Source organism: Scyliorhinus torazame, chromosome 13 (genome assembly GCF_047496885.1).
Source record: "Scyliorhinus torazame isolate Kashiwa2021f chromosome 13, sScyTor2.1, whole genome shotgun sequence".
In the NCBI taxonomy this organism is placed as follows: domain Eukaryota; kingdom Metazoa; phylum Chordata; class Chondrichthyes; order Carcharhiniformes; family Scyliorhinidae; genus Scyliorhinus; species Scyliorhinus torazame.
In genome coordinates, this window is record NC_092719.1 from 170,649,328 (window position 1) to 170,667,185 (window position 17,858).

Below are 17,858 nucleotides of genomic sequence, written 5' to 3' on the forward strand. Positions count from 1 at the left end.
CAGGCCAGATGGTGGGGGATGAATGTAATGCGACATGAATCCTAGGTCCCGGTTGAGGCCGCACTCATGTGCGGAACTTGGCTATAAATTTCTGCTCGGCGATTCTGCGTTGTCGCGCGTCCTGAAGGCTGCCTTGGAGAACGCTTACCCGGAGATCAGAGGCTGAATGCCCTTGACTGCTGAAGTGTTCCCCGACTGGAAGGGAACATTCCTGCCTGGTGATTGTTGCGCGATGTCTGTTCATTCGTTGTCACAGCGTCTGCATGGTCTCACCAATGTACCACGCTTTGGGACATCCTTTCCTGCAGCGTATGAGGTAGACAACATTGGCCGAGTCGCACGAGTATGTACCGCATACCTGGTGGGTGCTGTTCTCACGTGTAATAGTGGTATCCATGTCGATGATCTGGCACGTCTTGCAGAGATTGCAAACCATTGTTTGCAGCAAACTACCCAGTCTTCAGAACAGTGACCATGACACCCCACAACCCTGCCATGGCAATCTCTGCAAGACGTGCTTGATACAATTCGCACCTCTTTAACCTGGGGTTACCCCATCTCTGGATCTGTAAAGATTTAATCACCTGCTAATGGTCGCATTCCAAGCATTGTTTGGCATCTTTGAATTTGTCTATATATGTGTTTCTGGAACATACCTCTTCATTCACCTGAGGAAGGAGCAGCGCTCCGAAAGCTAGTGACATCGAAACAAGCCTGTTGGACTTTAACCTGGTGTTGTAAGACTTCGTACTGAAACAATAGCACAGAGCATCAATGTTTGAAACGTGAAGCTACGACATAAATACTGAAGAAATAAAACGTATGTAAAAGGAAAGTTTTACTTGCTTGTGTTTTTGTCCAGATGTTGACAGCCAAGTTCAATTATTACTCAATTTTGCAAAGTACTTAAGTTCTGTGGTCTAAGAATAATTGCTTATTGTCACAAGTAGGCTTCAATGAAGTTACTGTGAAAAGCCCCTAGTCGCCACCTTCCGGCGCCTGTTCGGGGAGGCCGGTACGGGAATTGAACCCGTGCTGCTGGCCTTCTTCTCTATTACAAGGCAGCCGTTTAGCCCACTGTGCTAGACCAGCCCCTAATTGCACATGATACCTAAGCAAGTTATTTTGTAGTTCATGATGCTTATGCCGCTTGATAGAACATGGATAGAACATAGAACAGGACAGCACTGTACAGGCCCTGAGGCCCACAATGTGCCGACCATTTATCCTAATCTAAGATCAACCTAACCTACACCCCTTCAATTTACTGCTGTCTAAGAGTCGTTTAAATGTTTCTGATTACTCAGACTCCACCACCTCTGCTGGCAAGTGCATTCCACGCACCCGCCACTCTCTGTGTAAAGAGCCTACCTCTGACATCTCCCCTGTACCTTCCTCCAATCACCTTAAAACTATGTCCCCTCGCGACAGCCATTTCCGCCCTGGGGAAAAGTCTCTGGCTATCCACTCTATCCATGCCTCTCATCACCTTAAGAAGTCTTACAACACCAGGTTAAAGTCCAACAGGTTTGTTTCGAATCACTAGCTTTCGGAGCACTGCTCCTTCCTCAGGTGATTCGAAACAAACCTGTTGGACTTTAACCTGGTATTGTAAGACTTCTTACTGTGTCCAACGGCAGAATCTCCACATCATGGCTCTCATCACCTTGTATACCTCTCTAAAGTCACCTCTCTTCCTTCTTCGCTCCAGTGAGAAGCTGTACTGTGATTTCCTATTTGAGAAGTCCGAATCATATAACGATCAAGTGCTGTCATGAACTGGTTGTTCCAGACCTAGTTTATTTTGAGTCTCCTACACTGTGCCTGTGGTCAGCAACCATAATAACAAGAAGAGTAATTTTTTAAAATTGTCAGAGACAATATCTTAAGAACTGCAATGCTCTTATTCAAATGCCACTAATAATGAAAAACAAGAAAACACATTTCTTAACGGTTTTACAAAAAAATTAATTGCACTTGTTAGACGGTATCATTCAATATTAATAAACTTTTAAAAATGCATGACCAACCATTCAATTATTGTCAAATCAATCAATCAAGGTCAGGAGTGTCTCCAATGAGCTGCAGGTTGCGTACCCCTGCACTAGACATTATTTCACATTCCAGCTTGCTAATAATAACAATAGCATATCTTGCTGGAAATAGATAAATGGAGAAAAGCTCATTTGTTCCTTCTGCATTATGGTGGATAATGTTCTAATTTAGGTAATCTGCACACATTGGAGGGTTTGTTACACCTGTAAAAATGAGCCAGGAAATTAAGCTGGGTGTCAAAACATGCAGTTTTTCTTTTTTGTGATCTTATTCATTCGAATAACTTGTGATACACTAATATGTTTTCTAAAAACATTTCTTATTTGATAATTCAGATTTTGGATTTTGTTTATTATGTGTACCAAGGTACAATGAAAAGTATTTTTCTGCGAGCAGCTCAACAGATCATTAAGTATATGAAAAGAAAAGGAAATAAAAGAATTATCGGGCAACACAAGGTACACAATGTAACTACATAACACCGGCATTGGGTGAAGCATACAGGGGTGTAGTGTTAATGAGGTCAGTCCATAAGAGGGTCGTTTAGGAGTTTTGGATATCTGCTTATCCTTTGAGCGCCACAATGCCTAACATAAGAGGGGCAAGTGAACATAGCTTGAACATTGAAAGGGTACTAGTACATAGAGTACACAGAACATACAGTGCAAAAGGAAGCCATTCGGCCCATCGAGTCTGCACCGACCCACTTAAGCCCTCACTTCCACCCTATCCCCGTAACCCAATAACCCCTCCTAACCTTTTTGGACACTAAGGGCAATTTAGCAGGCCAATCCACCAAACCTGCATGTCTTTGGACTGTGGGAGGAAACCGGAGCACCCGGAGGAAACCCACGCCGACACGGGGACTCCGCACAGACAGTGACCCAGCGGGGAATCGAACCTGGGACCCTGGTGCTGTGAAGCCACAGTGCCATCCACTTGTGCTACTGTGCTGCGTCATATGCCAAAATCCAAGCTAGGTACTAATGTATCTGGGACATCATGATCCTAGATAATTGCAGTTATGGATAGCCTTAGCCAACCATTTGCTCCGTGCTTCCCATTGACAACGCCAACCTGGCATGCTAGCTCTACCAACAAAGTTGATGTACAAGTTGAAGATATCATTTTCATACAAGTGCATTGTAAGATGACTTAATCTGGTAATGCAAATGCAGTGAGTTTTTCTCTTCTCTCTGAAAGTTAATTCATCCATTTCCAAACATTCGCTGATTACCATGAAGTCAAGCTCATCACCACCTCTCAGAGACATGGAGATGTTCAATGTTGTCAAACTGCTTGTCTAACATCTGTATTTGATAAGTATAAATTTTCTTTGGTCCTGCCACAAGCTCTATTCGCAAGCCAGCGGCCCCCTCCCTGGCAACTGTCTGAATAAATGTAACCACTTACAACCTTGATGCCTTACTTTACTCCAATATGAGCATCCGCACACATCCATCATCATCAAGACCACCTATTTCCATCTCAATAATATCATTGCAATCTGTCCACCTTTCAGTTTACCTGTTGCTGAAACCTGATAAATGCCTTTCTTACCTTTTTATACTTGACTATACCAGTACACTCCAGACTGGTTTACAAATTTCACCATCCGTAAATCTGCTACCTGTATGTCAACTCGAGCCAAATTTCGTTCACACCTGCAGCTCAAGCCAACGTTCCTGTCGACCAATACCACCAAACAAAATAACTAGTCATCAATTTTATTTCAACTTGTGGGATTCTAATGTATGCAAATTAACTCAATATTTGCCTATGTGAATTAATGTATTTAAAAATAATTATTAGTGTTTGAGATATTTTTGTGAGGACCCAAGTATGAAATAGACTTTAAGATTTTTGGATATTTATTTCTTATGGGAATGTACTCATTGCAGACTATATTGATCACTTCTAGTTGCTAACTAGCGTATTTGAATTAAAACGAAGGACATATTTTGAAAAATATTGTGAAAGAATTTCACAGTATGATCAATTTTTAAAATCCCAGTAATAAACTAACATTAGATATGATACAGTTTGTAAGCTTTCCTCTTAGAAATTTATTTTCTCTCACGCTACCTGTCAAGGGACCTGGAAGATTGTTTGCTTCTGGATCTGTGCCAATATAGTTCTGTAACAGGCCACCATATCTATTGTCGCAGTAGCATACTGACTAGACTGCTGACTGACTTTCCCTCCTATGAGGGAAGCACATTCATGGCCTGGATTCTGAGGTCGAACTACCAACGCTTGCTGTCATTAACCAGTAAATCAGGCAGTGCTCGCTGTCATTAACCGGTAAATCAGTTCGCAACTTCTAGCATCCACACATGTGTAGTTAACACAGAAATTGTTAAGTTCATAAGATAGAGGAGCAGAATTAGGCCATTTGGCCCATCAAGTCTGCTCTGTCATTCTATCATGACTGTTATGTTCCTCATCTTCTACCTACAATGCTACAGGCCAAGAGCTAGATTGTGAAATCAGCCAGAGCATCTCCTCCCTAGAACACATGACCAAGGAGCAGGAGTAGGCAATTTAGTCTCCCGAGTCTAACATCCTCGATGTGATCATGGCTGATCCCTTCCTGGCCACAACTCCACCGTCCTGCCCGTTCTCCATAACCCTTCAACCCATTACCAATTTAAAAATCTGTCTAACTCCTCAAATTTACTCACTGTCCCTGAATCCACCACACTATGGGTAGCGAATTCCACAGATTCACAACCCTTTGGGAGAAGTAGTTTTTCCTCAATCTGCTTTAAATTTCCCCCTCTATTCTAAGATTATGACCTCATTTAAAATGCCCCACAGGAGGAAGCATCAGCTCCACGTCTACTTTATCCATACCTTTTAGCATCTTGTATACCTCAATTAGATCTCCCCCATTCTTCTAAACTCGAGAGAGTATATGCCTTAACTGTTCAATCTCTCCTCGTATGACATCCTCTCCTTATCTCTGGAATTAATCTAGTGAGCCTCTTCTGAACTGCCTCCAGCCACTACATCTTTCGTCAAATAAGGGGACCAAAACTGTGCACAATACTCCAGGTGTAGTCTTTTCAATGCCTTGTTTAGTTGCAACTTCCTTACCTTTATACTCAATTCCTTTTGCTATAAATGCCAACATTTCATTTGCTTTCCTTTATTATCTGCTGCACTTACATGCTTGTTTTCTGTGACTCATGCACAAGGATACCCAGATCCCTCTGCATTGGGGCACCCCAAAGTCTCTCCCCAGGGGCTGGTTTGGCACTGGGCTAAATCGCTGGCTTTGAAAGCAGACCAAGGCAGGCCAGCAGCACGGTTCAATTCCCGTACCAGCCTCCCTGAACAGGCCGGAATGTGGCGACTAGGGGCTTTTCACTAACTTAATTTGAAGCCTACTTGTGATGAGCGATTTTCATTTCATTTCATTTCGATGATAAGTTGCCTTTCCATTTATTTGACCAAAATGCATGACCTCACACTTATCCATGTTGAACTCCATCTGCCACATTTTTGTCCACTCTCCTAACCTGTCTACATCCATTTGTAAGATTCTTATTTCCTCATTGCAACTTACTTCCCACCTATTTTTGTGTCATATGCAAATTTGGCTATAGATCTTTCTATCCCTGTGTCCAAGTCATTCATATAGATTGTAAATAGCTGGGGCCCAACCCTGTGGCACCTCACTAGTTACATCTTGCCATCCAGAAAAATACCCTTTTATCCCGACTCTCTGTCTCCTGTCCGTCTATCCAAGCTAATAAGTTGCCCCTAATCCCATGTGATCTCACCTTGTGCATTAACCGTCTGTGTGGCACCTTATCAAACGTCTTCCGGAAGTCCAGATATACTACATCTACAGGATCCTCATTATCCACTTTGCTTGTTACATCTTCAAAGCACTCAAGCAAATTAGTCAAACATGATTTGCCCTTCATAAAACCATGCTGACTCTGATGGATAGCGCTTTGGCTTTCCAAATGTCGTGATATTACATCCTTTTATAATTGATCCAAACAATTTTCCAACAACCAATGTTAAGCTAACTGGTCTGTAATTTCCCACATTCTGTCTCTCTCCCTTTTTGAATAAGTGTGTTACGTTAGCATTTTTCCAATCCACTGGAACCTTTCCCGTGTCCATGGAATTTTGGAATATTATAACCAATGGATCCACTATCTCTGCTGCCACTTCCTTTAGCACCCGAGGATGTACGCCATCAGGCCCTGATGACATGTCAGCCCTCAATCCCAAGAGTTTGTTGAGTACCGTTTCCCTATTGAGGCTGATTGTTCCAAGTTCCACCCTTTCTATTACCTCTGAATTGTCCGTTCCTGTAGGAATAGTCCTAGTGTCCTCGACCGTGAAAACTGAGGCAAAGTATTGATTTAGCATCTCTGCCATTTCTGTGTTCCCCACTATTAACTCACCAGTTTCATCTTCCAAGGGGCCAACATTTACCTGAGTGACTTTCTTCCCTTTTATGTATCTAGAAGCTTTTGCTATCCTTTTTGATATTCTGTGCTAGGTTTTTTTTAACGTAATTTACCTTAGCTTTTATTATTACTTTTTTAGTATCCCTTTGTTGACGCTTGAAAGTTTCCCAATCTTCCAGTCTGCCACTGGCTTTTGCAATATGATATAAATTAGTTTTTGTCTTTATAATGTCCTTCACCTCCTTGTTTAGCCATGGATGTTTTTTACCCCTCTTCCCATCTATCTTCCTCACTGGGATATATTTTAGTTGCGAGGAATTGAGTATCTCTTTAAACAACTACCACTGCTCATCAGCTGTCCCACCTTTTAGCCTTCCTGCCCAATCTATATGGACCAAATCTGACTTCAAGCCTATGAATTATTGTTATTATGTAATTTCCTTTGTTTAATTCCAAAACACTAGTGTGGGACTCCACTTTCCCCCAAACTGAATCTATGGACACTACTCCCTCGTGGATCATTAACTATGAGGTCATTAATTAATCCCTCATTACAAAATACCAAATGGAGAATAGCCTCCTCCCTTGTTGGCTCCCCAACATACTGTTCCAGGAAACAATCTCTAATGCATTACCTAAGAACGAGGAGCAGGAGTAGGCCATCTGGCCCTTCGAGCCTGCTTCGTCATTCAATGAGATCTTTTGTGGACTCAGCTCCACTTTCCCACCCGAACACCATAACCCTTTATTCTTCAAAAAACTATCTATCTTTATCTTGAAAACATTTAATGAAGGAGCCTCAACTGCTTCACTGGGTAGGGAATTCCATAGATTCACAACCCATTTGTGTGAAGAAGTTCCTCCTAAGCTCAGTCCTAAATGTACTTCCCTTATTTTGAGGCTATGCCCCCTAGTTCTGCTTTCACCCGCCAGTGGAAACAACCTCCCTGCGTCAATCTTATCTATTCCCTTCAGAATTTTACATGTTTCTATAAGATCCCCCCGCATCCTTCTAAATTCCAACGAGTACAGTCCCAGTCTACTCAACCTCTCCTCGTAATCCAACCCCCTCAACTCTGGGGTGAACCTCCTCTGCACACCCTCCAGCGCCAGTATGTCCTTTCTTGGGTAAAGAGACCAAACCTGAACACAATACTCCAGGTGTGGCCTCACTAACACCTTATACAGTTGCAGCATAACCTCCCTCGTCTTAAACTCTATTCCTCTAGCAATGAAGGACAAAACTCCATTCGCCTTTTTAATCACCTGTAAACCAACATTTTGCGAGTCATGCGCTAGGACAGCCAGGTCCCTCTGCACAGCAGCATGTTTTAATATTTTATCATTTAAATAATAATCCCTTTTGCTGTTATTCCTATCAAAATGGATAACCTCACATTTGTCAACATTGTATTTCATCTGCCAGACCCTAGCCCATTCACTTAAACTATCCAAATCCCTCTGCAGACTTACAGTATCCTCTGCACTTTTTGCTTTACCACTTATCTTAGTGTCGTCTGCAAACTTGGACACATTGCCCTTGGTCCCCAACTCCAAATCATCTATGTAAATTGTGAACAGTTGTGGACCCAACACTGATCCCTGAGGGACACCACAAGCTACTGATTGCCAACCAGACAAACTCCCATTAATGCCCACTCTTTGCTTTCTATTAATTAACCAATCCTCGATCCATGCTCTACTTTCCCCTTAACGCCATGCATCTTTATCTTATGCAGCAATCTTTTGTGTGGCACCTTGACAAAAGCTTTCTGGAAATCCAGATATACCACATCCGTTGGCTCCCCGTTGTCTATCGCGCTGGTAATGTCCTCAAAACATTCCACTAAATTAGTTAGGCACGATCTGCCTTTTATGACCCCATGCTGCGTCTGTCAAATGGGACAATTTCCATCCAGATGCCTCGCTATTTCTTCCTTGATGATAGATTCCAGCATCTTCCCTACTACCGAAGTTAAGCTAACTGGCCTATAATTACCCGCTTTCTGCCTACCTCTTTTTTCAAACTGGTGTCACGTTTGCTAATTTCCAATCTGCTGGGACCACTCCAGAGTCTAGTGAATTTTGGTAAATTATCACCAGTGCATTTGCAATTTCCTTAGCCATCTCTTTTAGTACCCTGGGATGCATTCCATCAGGGCCAGGAGACTTGTCTACCTTTAGCCCCATTAGCTTGCCCATCACTACCTCCTTAATGATAATCGCCTCAGGATCCTCACCAGTCATAGCGTCATTTCCATCAGTCACTGGCATATTATTTATGTCTTCCACTGTGAAGACCGACCCAAAAAACCTGTTAAATTCCTCAGCCATCTCCTCATTTCCCATTATTAAATCTCCCTTCTCATCCTCTAAAGGACCAATATTTACCTCAGCCACTCTTTTTTTTATATATTTGTAGAAACTTTTACTATCTGTTTTTATATTCTGAGCAAGTTTACTCTCATCTATTTTACTCTTCTTTATAGCTTTTTTAGTAGCTTTCTGTTACCCCCTAAAGATTTCCTAATCCTCTAGTCTCCCACTAAGCTTTGCCACTTTATATGCTTTTTCCTTCAATTTGATACTCCCTTATTTCCTTTGATATCCACTTTCGGTTTTCCCTCTTTCTACCATCCTTCCTTTTGTTGGTATAAACTTTTGCTGAGCACTGTGAAAAACCACTTGGAAGGTTTCCACTGTTCCTCAACTGTTTCACCATAAAGTCTTTGCTCCCAATTTACCTTAACCAGCTCTTATCTCATCCCATTGTATTCTTCTTTGTTTAAGCACAAAACACTAGTGTTTGATTTTACCTTCTCACCCTCCATCTGTATTTTACATTCCACCATTGTGATCGCTCCTTCCGAGAGGATCAGTAACTATGAGATCATTAATCAATCTTGTCTCATTACACAGGACCAGATCTAGGATCGCTTGCTGCCTCGTAGATTCCATTACATACTGTTCTCGGAAACTATCGCGGGTACATTCTATAAACTCATCCTCAAGGCTGCCTTGACCAACCTGGTTTAACCAATGGACATGTAGATTAAAATCCCCCATGATAACTGCTGTTCGATTTCTACATGCATCAGTTATTTCTTTGTTTATTGCCTGCCCCACAGTAATGTTACTATTTGGTGACCTATAGACCAGTGTTCTTCAAACTTTTTTTCCGGGGACCCATTTTTACCAACCGGCCGACCTTCGCGACCCACGCCGGCCGACCTGCGCGGCCCACGCCGGCCGACCTGCGCGGCCCACGCCGGCCGACCTGCGCGGCCCACGCCGGCCGACCTGCGCGGCCCACGCCGGCCGACCTGCGCGGCCCACGCCGGCCGACCTGCGCGGCCCACGCCGGCCGACCTGCGCGGCCCACGCCGGCCGACCTGCGCGACCCACGCCGGCCGACCTGCGCGACCCACGCCGGCCGACCTGCGCGACCCACGCCGGCCGACCAGCGCGACCCACGCCGGCCGACCTGCGCGACCCACGCCGGCCGACCTGCGCGACCCACGCCGGCCGACCTGCGCGACCCACGCCGGCCGACCTGCGCGACCCACGCCGGCCGACCTGCGCGACCCACGCCGGCCGACCTGCGCGACCCACGCCGGCCGACCTGCGCGACCCACGCCGGCCGACCTGCGCGACCCACGCCGGCCGACCTGCGCGACCCACGCCGGCCGACCTGCGCGACCCACGCCGGCCGACCTGCGCGACCCACCATTTTTTCTTAACTTGTTTGCTGCTGACAAGAATGAAGGAAATAGTTTTGGGTCCCTTTGGCCCTCGTACACGCTCCTCCAATGGAACCTGTTGGATGAAGGTGAAGCCTTCTGGTGTCGGAAAGTATGGAGTTTCCATCTGTCCAAAGTTCTGAATTTTTTTCCTGTAACATTTTATCAAATAACCCCCCCCCCCCCCCCCCCCCGAACTTGTAAAACAAATAATAATAATTTTTTTTCAATGAATAAAATAAATGAAAAAAATAAAAATTAAATGAATAAAATAAATGAATAAATATCACTACAGAACTTGTAAAACAAAAAGCTGCAACCGTTTAAAAAAAATAGCGGCCGCACTGCGCATGCGTGCCCGATGTGAGTGGGTTTCCTCCGGATGCTCCGGTTTTCTCCCACAGTCTAAAGATGTGCAGGTTAGGTGGATTGGCCATGCTAAATTGCCCTTAGTGTCCAAAATTGCCCTTAGTGTTGGGTGGGGTTACTGGGTTATGGGGATGGGGTGGAGATGTTGACCTTGGGTAAGGTGCTCTTTCCAAGAGCCGGTGCAGACTCGATGGGCCGAATGGCCTCCTCCTGCATTGTAAATTCTATGAGTACCCTCCTAAGTTATTTTTCCTTTTAAATTTTCTCCTAATTTTCCTTATCGTTGAACCCATAACTTCATGTAATAACCTGCTGCTTCGCTTTCCATTTATGTTTTTACTTCCCGTTTTATTCCTTTTAGTATTACTGGGCCTATTCACTGAGCTCTTCCTCAGTCACAGTACACTGTACTGTGGCCCCTTTTGATTTTTGACTATGGCTTCTCTGACTTACACTTTCCCCCTTACTGCCTTTTGCTCCTGTCCCTGTTTTACTTCCCTCCGACTTCCTGCATCTGTTCCCATCTCCCTGCCATTCAATGATTTCTGCCTCCAGGCTACCCTTGCCAATTTGATTCCTCCAGTCTATGTGCATATTGAAATCACCCATTCTTATTGCCATGCCTTTCTTGCAAGCCCCCAGTATTTCCTGGTTTATACTGTGCCACACTGTGGAACGACTGTTTGGGGACCTATAGATTACTCCTACGAAGGACTTCTTCCCTTTGTTATTTCTTATTTCTACCCAGACTGATTCGACATCTTGATCTCTTATGTCATTTCTCATTACAGCACTGATCCCTTTCCTCACCAGCAGGGCTACGCCACCTCCTTTTCCTTTCACCCTATCTTTCCAAAATACTGCGTACCCTTGGATATTCAATTCCCAAACCTGGTCTCCCTGTAACCACATTTCAGTAATCCCCACCAAGTCATAACCTTTTGTTTCTATTTGCGCCATTAGCTCATTGTTTGTTACAAATGCTTTTTTCGCTAGGACTCTGGCCCCAACATGATTCAGCTGAAGACCATCCCTTCAGAACAGGTCCCCTTTTCCCCAGTACTGGTGCCAATGCACATGAATTCAAACCCATTTCTCCTACACCAATCTTTGAGCCACGCGTTTACCGCCTTAATCTTATTGACCCTGTGCCAATTAGCTCATGCTCGGGTAGTAATCCAGAGATTACCTTTTCGGGTTTCCTTTTTAATTTAGCTTCTAGCTGTTCATACCCGCTTAGCAGAACCTCTGTCCTTGTTCTACATATGTCGTTGGTACCAACGTGGACCACGACAACTGGATCTTTACCCTCCCACTCTTTCTGCAGCACAGATGAGATATCCTGACATCAGATAGGCAACACCACCTTTGGGATTTTCGATCCTGGTCACAGAGAACAGTGTCAGTGCCCCTAACTATACTATCCCCAATTACGACTACATTTATTTTCTCTTCACCCACTTGAACGGCTCCCTGTACCACGGTGCTGTGGTCAGTTTTCTCATCCTTCTTGCAGTCCCTAAGACCATAAGACATAGGAGCGGAATTAAGGCCATTCGGCCCATCGAGTCCACTCCACCATTCAATCATGGCTGATTTCAACTCCATTTACCCTCTCTCTCTCTCCATAGCCCTTAATTCCTCGAGAAATCAAGAATTTATCAACGTCTGTCTTAAAGACACTCAATGCCCCGGCCTCCACCGCCCTCTGTGGCAATGAATTCCACAGACCCACCACTCTCTGGCTGAAGAAATTTCTCCTCATCTCTGTTCTAAAGTGACTCCCTCTTATTCTAAGGCTGTGCCCCCGGGTCCTAGTCTCCCCTGCTAATGGAAACAACTTTCCTACATCCACCCTATCTAAGCCATTCATTATCTTGTAAGTTTCTATTAGATCTCCCCTCAACCTCCTAAACTCCAATGAATATAATCCCAGGATCCTCAGACGTTCATCGTATGTTAGGCCTACCATTCCTGGGATCATCCGTGTGAATCTCCGCCGGACCCGCTCCAGTGCCAGTATGTCCTTCCTGAGGTGTGGGGCCCAAAATTGCTCACAGTATTCTAAATGGGGCCTAACTAGTGCTTTATAAAGCTTCAGAAGTACATCCCTGCTTTTATATTCCAAACCTCTTGAGATAAATGACAAAATTGCATTTGCTTTCTTAATTACGGACTCAACCTGGAAGTTTACCTTTTAGAGAATCCTGGACTAGGACTCCCAAGTCCCTTTGCACTTCAGCATTATGAATTTTGTCACCGTTTAGAAAATAGTCCATGCCTCTATTCTTTTTTCCAAAGTGCAAGACCTTGCACTTGCCCACGTTGAATTTCATCAGCCATTTCTTGGACCACTCTCCTAAACTGTCTAAATCTTTCTGCAGCCTCCCCACCTCCTCAATACTACCTGCCCCTCCACCTATCTTTGTATCATCGGCAAACTTAGCCAGAATGTCCCCAGTCCCGTCATCTAGATAGTTAATATATAAAGAGAACAGCTGTGGCCCCAACACTGAACCCTGCGGGACACCACTCGTCACCGGTTACCATTCCGAAAAAGAACCTTTTATCCCAACTCTCTGCCTTCTGCCTGACAGCCAATCGTCAATCCATGTTAGTACCTTGCCTCGAATACCATGGGCCCTTATTTTACTCAGTAGTCTCCCATGAAGCACCTTATCAAAGGCCTTTTGGATGTCAAGATAGATAACATCCATTGGCTCTCCTTGGTCTAACCTATTTGTTATCTCTTCAAAGAATTCTGACAGGTTTGTCAGGCACGACCTCCCCTTACTAAATCCATGCTGACTTGTCCTAATCCGACCCTGCACTTCCAAGAATTTAGAAATCTCATCCTTAACGATGGATTCTAGAATCTTGCCAACAACCGAGGTTAGGCTAATTGGTCTATAATTTTCCATCTTTTTTCTTGTTCTCTTGAACAGGGGGGTTACAGCAGCGATTTTCCAATCCTCTGGGACTTTCCCTGACTCCCGTGACTTTTGAAAGATCATAACTAACGCCTCCACTATTTCTTCAGCTATCTCCTTTAGAACTCTAGGATGTAGCCCATCTGGGCCCAGAGATTTATCAATTTTTAGACCTCTTAGTTTCTCTAGCACTTTCTCCTTAGTGATGGCTTCTATATTCAACTCTGCAGAATTGTTAGGATATTACTCATGTCTTCTACTGTGAAGACTGACGCAAAGTACTTATTTAGTTCCTCAGCTATTTCCTTGTCTCCCATCACTAGATTACCAGCGTCATTTTGGAGCGGCCCAATGTCTACTTTTGCCTCCCGTTTGTTTTTAATGTATTTAAAGAAACTTTTACTATCATTCCTAATGTTACTGGTTAGCCTACCTTCATATTTGATCCTCTCTTTCCTTATTTCTCTCTTTGTTACCCTCTGTTTGTTTTTGTAGCCTTCCCAATCTTCTGACTTCCCACTACTCTTTGCCACATTATATGCTTTCTCTTTTGCTTTGATGCATTCCCTGACTTCCTTTGTCAGCCATGGCTGCCTAATCCTCCCTCTGATAATCTTTCTTTGGGATGAACCTCTGTACTGTGTCCTCAATTACTCCCAGAAACTCCTGCCATTGCTGTTCTACTGTCTTTCCCACTAGGCTCTGCTCCCAGTCGATTTTCGTCAGTTCCTCCCTCCTGCCCCAGTAGTTACCTTTATTTAACTGTAACACCTTTACATCTGATTCTACCTTTCTTTCAAATTGCAGACTGAATTCTACCATATTATGATCACTGCCTCCTAAGTGTTCCCTTACTTTAAGATCTTTTATCAAGTCTGGCTCATTACATAACACTAAGTCCAGAATGGCCTGTTCCCTCGTGGGCTCCATCACAAGCTGTTCCAAAAAGCCCTCCTGTAAACATTCAATGAATTCCCTTTCTTTGGGTCCACTGGCAACATTATTTACCCAGTCCACCTGCATATTGAAGTCCCCCATGATCACTGTGATCTTGCCTTTCTGACATGCCCTTTCTATTTCGTGGTGCATTTTGTGCCCCTGGACCTGACCACTGTTAGGAGGCCTGTACATAACTCCCATTATGGTTTTTTTGCCTTTGTGGTTCCTCAACTCTCCCCACACAAACTCCACATCATCTGACCCTATGTCGTTTAGTGCTATTGATTTAATTTCATAATTAACAAGGCAACCCCGCGCCCTCTGCCCACCTCTCTGGTCTTTTTGATAGGTTGTCAATCCCTAAATGCCAGTCCTGAACCCCCTGCAACCACGTCTCTGTGATGCCTACCACATCATACCTGCCAGTCACAATCTGGGCCACAAGCTCATCTACCTTGTTCCGTACATTGCGCGCATTTAAATATAGCACCTTTAATTCTCTATTGACCGTCCCTTTTTGTTTTCTTAGTGTGGTGGACCTTGGTTTACTGAGCCTTTCCATACACTGTGTCATATTTTGTGAGATAGGGACTATTGTAACCTCTCCTAAGTTCTGTCTTTTCGTGCTTTTTTGTATTCCTAAGCAGCTACGCTTCCCACTGATTACTTCACCTCTTGGTTCCCTGACTTTCCCTTCCCTCCCCAATCTCTAGTTTAATGTCCTATTGACCACCCTATTTACTCTTTTCGCCAGAACACTGGTCCCAGCTCGGTTCAGGTGGAGACCATCCCAACGGTATAGGTCCCCCCCCCGTCCCAAAACTGATGCTAGTGTCCCATGAAAAGGAACCCCTCTTTCCCACACCACTCTTTCAGCCACGTGTTAACTTCCCTTATTCTTGCCTCCCTATGCCAATTTGCATGTGGCTCGGGCAGTAATCCGGAGATTATGACCCTTGAGGACCTGTTTTTTAATTTGAATCCTAGCTCTTTATAATCTCTAAACAGGTCCTCTTTCCTAGACTTGCCTATGTTGTTGATACCGACATGGACCACAACAACTGGATCCTCCCCCTCCCTCTCCAGTATCCTTTCAAGCCGGTCAGAGATGTCCCGCACCCTAGCACCGGGCAGGCAACATACCATGCGGGACTCTTTATCCTGCTCACAAAGGATACTATATCCCCCTGATAATAGAATCCCCTACAACTACAACTTGCCTATTTACTCCCTCCCCTTGAATGGCCTGCTGAACCATGGCGCCTTGGTCAGCTGACTCATCCTTCCTGCAGCCCTGTTCGCCATCCACACAGGGAGCAAGTGCCTCGTACCTGTTGGACAGGGTCAAGGGCTGAGGCTCCTGAGTCCCTGACTGCTGGTTCCCTTTAACTGCCTGACCTGCAGTCACACCCTGCTGTCCCTGGCCACTGGCAGGATTTAAACTACTTAGTCTGACAGGTGTGACTGCCTCCTGAAACACAGTATCCAGGTACGTCTCCCCCTCCTGGATGTGCCTTCGTGTTTGAAGCTCAGACTCCAACTCATCAACTCTGAGCCGGAGCTCTTCGAGCAGCCAACACTTACTGCAGATGTGGTCGCTGCAGCTCGCAATGGGATCTGCCAGCTCCCACATCAAGCAGCTCAAGCACATCACCTGACCAGCCATCTCTAGTTAATTAATTAGTTTAATTTAAGTTTGTGAGTTTAGCTGTGTTTTTTTACATTTGGGGCAGATTTGCTATCAACCAATCAGATCACAGCTTCCCTCTGACGTCACTTTTGAAGAAAAAAAGTGGGAAACAGGAAGTTACCGTTAGGTTTTTATACTCACACAGAGACTGCTCCTCCTCCTCCAAATGGCTCCCGAAACTTTCCTGGTTACCTCACTGCACCAAATTACCAAGTTTCAAATTCCCCACTCTGGATGTGTCTCACTCACTCAGGCTGTGTCTCTTTGACCTGCGCAACACTGTTCCCATCCACACAGGGAGCAAGAATCTTGAACCTTTGGGTTCCTGCAACCCTAACTCCTGGATCCCTCTACCTGCTTCACTTGCAGCCACACCCTCCTGTCCCTGACCAATCGCCGAATTCAAGGTATTTTATCTTCGGGATGTGACTGCCTCCCGGAACACAGTGTCCAGGAATCTCTCCCCCTCCCCGATGTGTTGCAGCGTCTGAAGCTCAGAATCCAGCTCATCAACTCTGAGCTGGAGTTCCTCAAGCAATCAACACCTGTCACAGACGTGCTCACTGGGAACCACAATGGGGTCCACCAGCTCCCACATCATGCGTGAACAATGTATCACCTGACCCTCTATCATTATTTTATTTAATTTGAGGGTTTTTTAATGTAAACATTTTTAAAATATATATCCTTATTCCCTCAGTCTCAATGCAATTTCTAACCAGTAATTTAAATGGATATTCAAGAGTAGCACTTGTATCTGCTTCTCCTGGTCACAGCTCCTGACATGAGGTAGGTCTTTCTATCACTTACCTTCCCAGGATGTTCTCTGGATCTCCCTGCAGCTTACCAGTTACAAAGCAAGAAGAAAGAAAACAAAACAAAAAGGGAAAGAGCACCTCGGCCCACTGTGCACCAAATTACCACGCTGCTCCAAATTACCAAGTTTCAAACCTCACTCCAGCTCTCACACTCAGGCTGACCCAACTTCACATACGCAAAGCTGCTGCCTAATTTTACCTGCTCTTCCACAAGCATCGCAGCACCTGGACCATACTGAGGGACTCTGCATTCAAACACACAAAAGGCATGAAGTTGTGAACTTCCCAGAAAAAGTTGGAGCTTGTCCATTCCAGTACAAGTGAATTTTTACCAGCATGTTAACCAGTCATTACTGCCATACAGCTGCTCTATTGCCTTTTATTATAAGTGTGCAGTTTCATGAACTAAGGTTGGAATTATTGTTGGAGATTTTTTTTAAATCACTTTTTCTGTCTGTTGTCTCAATCTCAATTTTGATTTCTGCACATGATTTTGCATTGAATTCAGCATTTTAATTTGCACTTGGCTGCTTTAACTCTGGATATTCCAGTAAGGATTCTGCAATCTGCTGTTGCTTGCCCTGTTCACACAAATTCTTGAACCTTTGTCGAGGGCTCCTTGTTACTTTGACTGTCTGATAAATGCAGTGTAAAAGCTCATAATCCTGTGGACAGACATAAGCATAATGAACAACCGAGTGCTGTAAATTCACCACTGACCACAAAACCTGATCCTTGACTTCAACGTAACACTTCCTTCTAATGACTTATAAAACAAGTTGTGTTGTGGAGCGTAAGGCCCATGCCAGTATTCTCTTACACAGTACATTAGTACACTGTCATGTAGCTCTAGATATTTTATAATTGGATAAGGGAATTAATAC

General features: G+C 44.4%; 1 protein-coding gene across 1 annotated transcript in view; it reads left to right on the plus strand.

The window, feature by feature from the left end:
- Nucleotides 1-17,858, plus strand: part of dennd6a (DENN/MADD domain containing 6A) — a 213,996-nt gene that overhangs the window by 1,737 nt on the left and 194,401 nt on the right. The window lies entirely within an intron of this gene.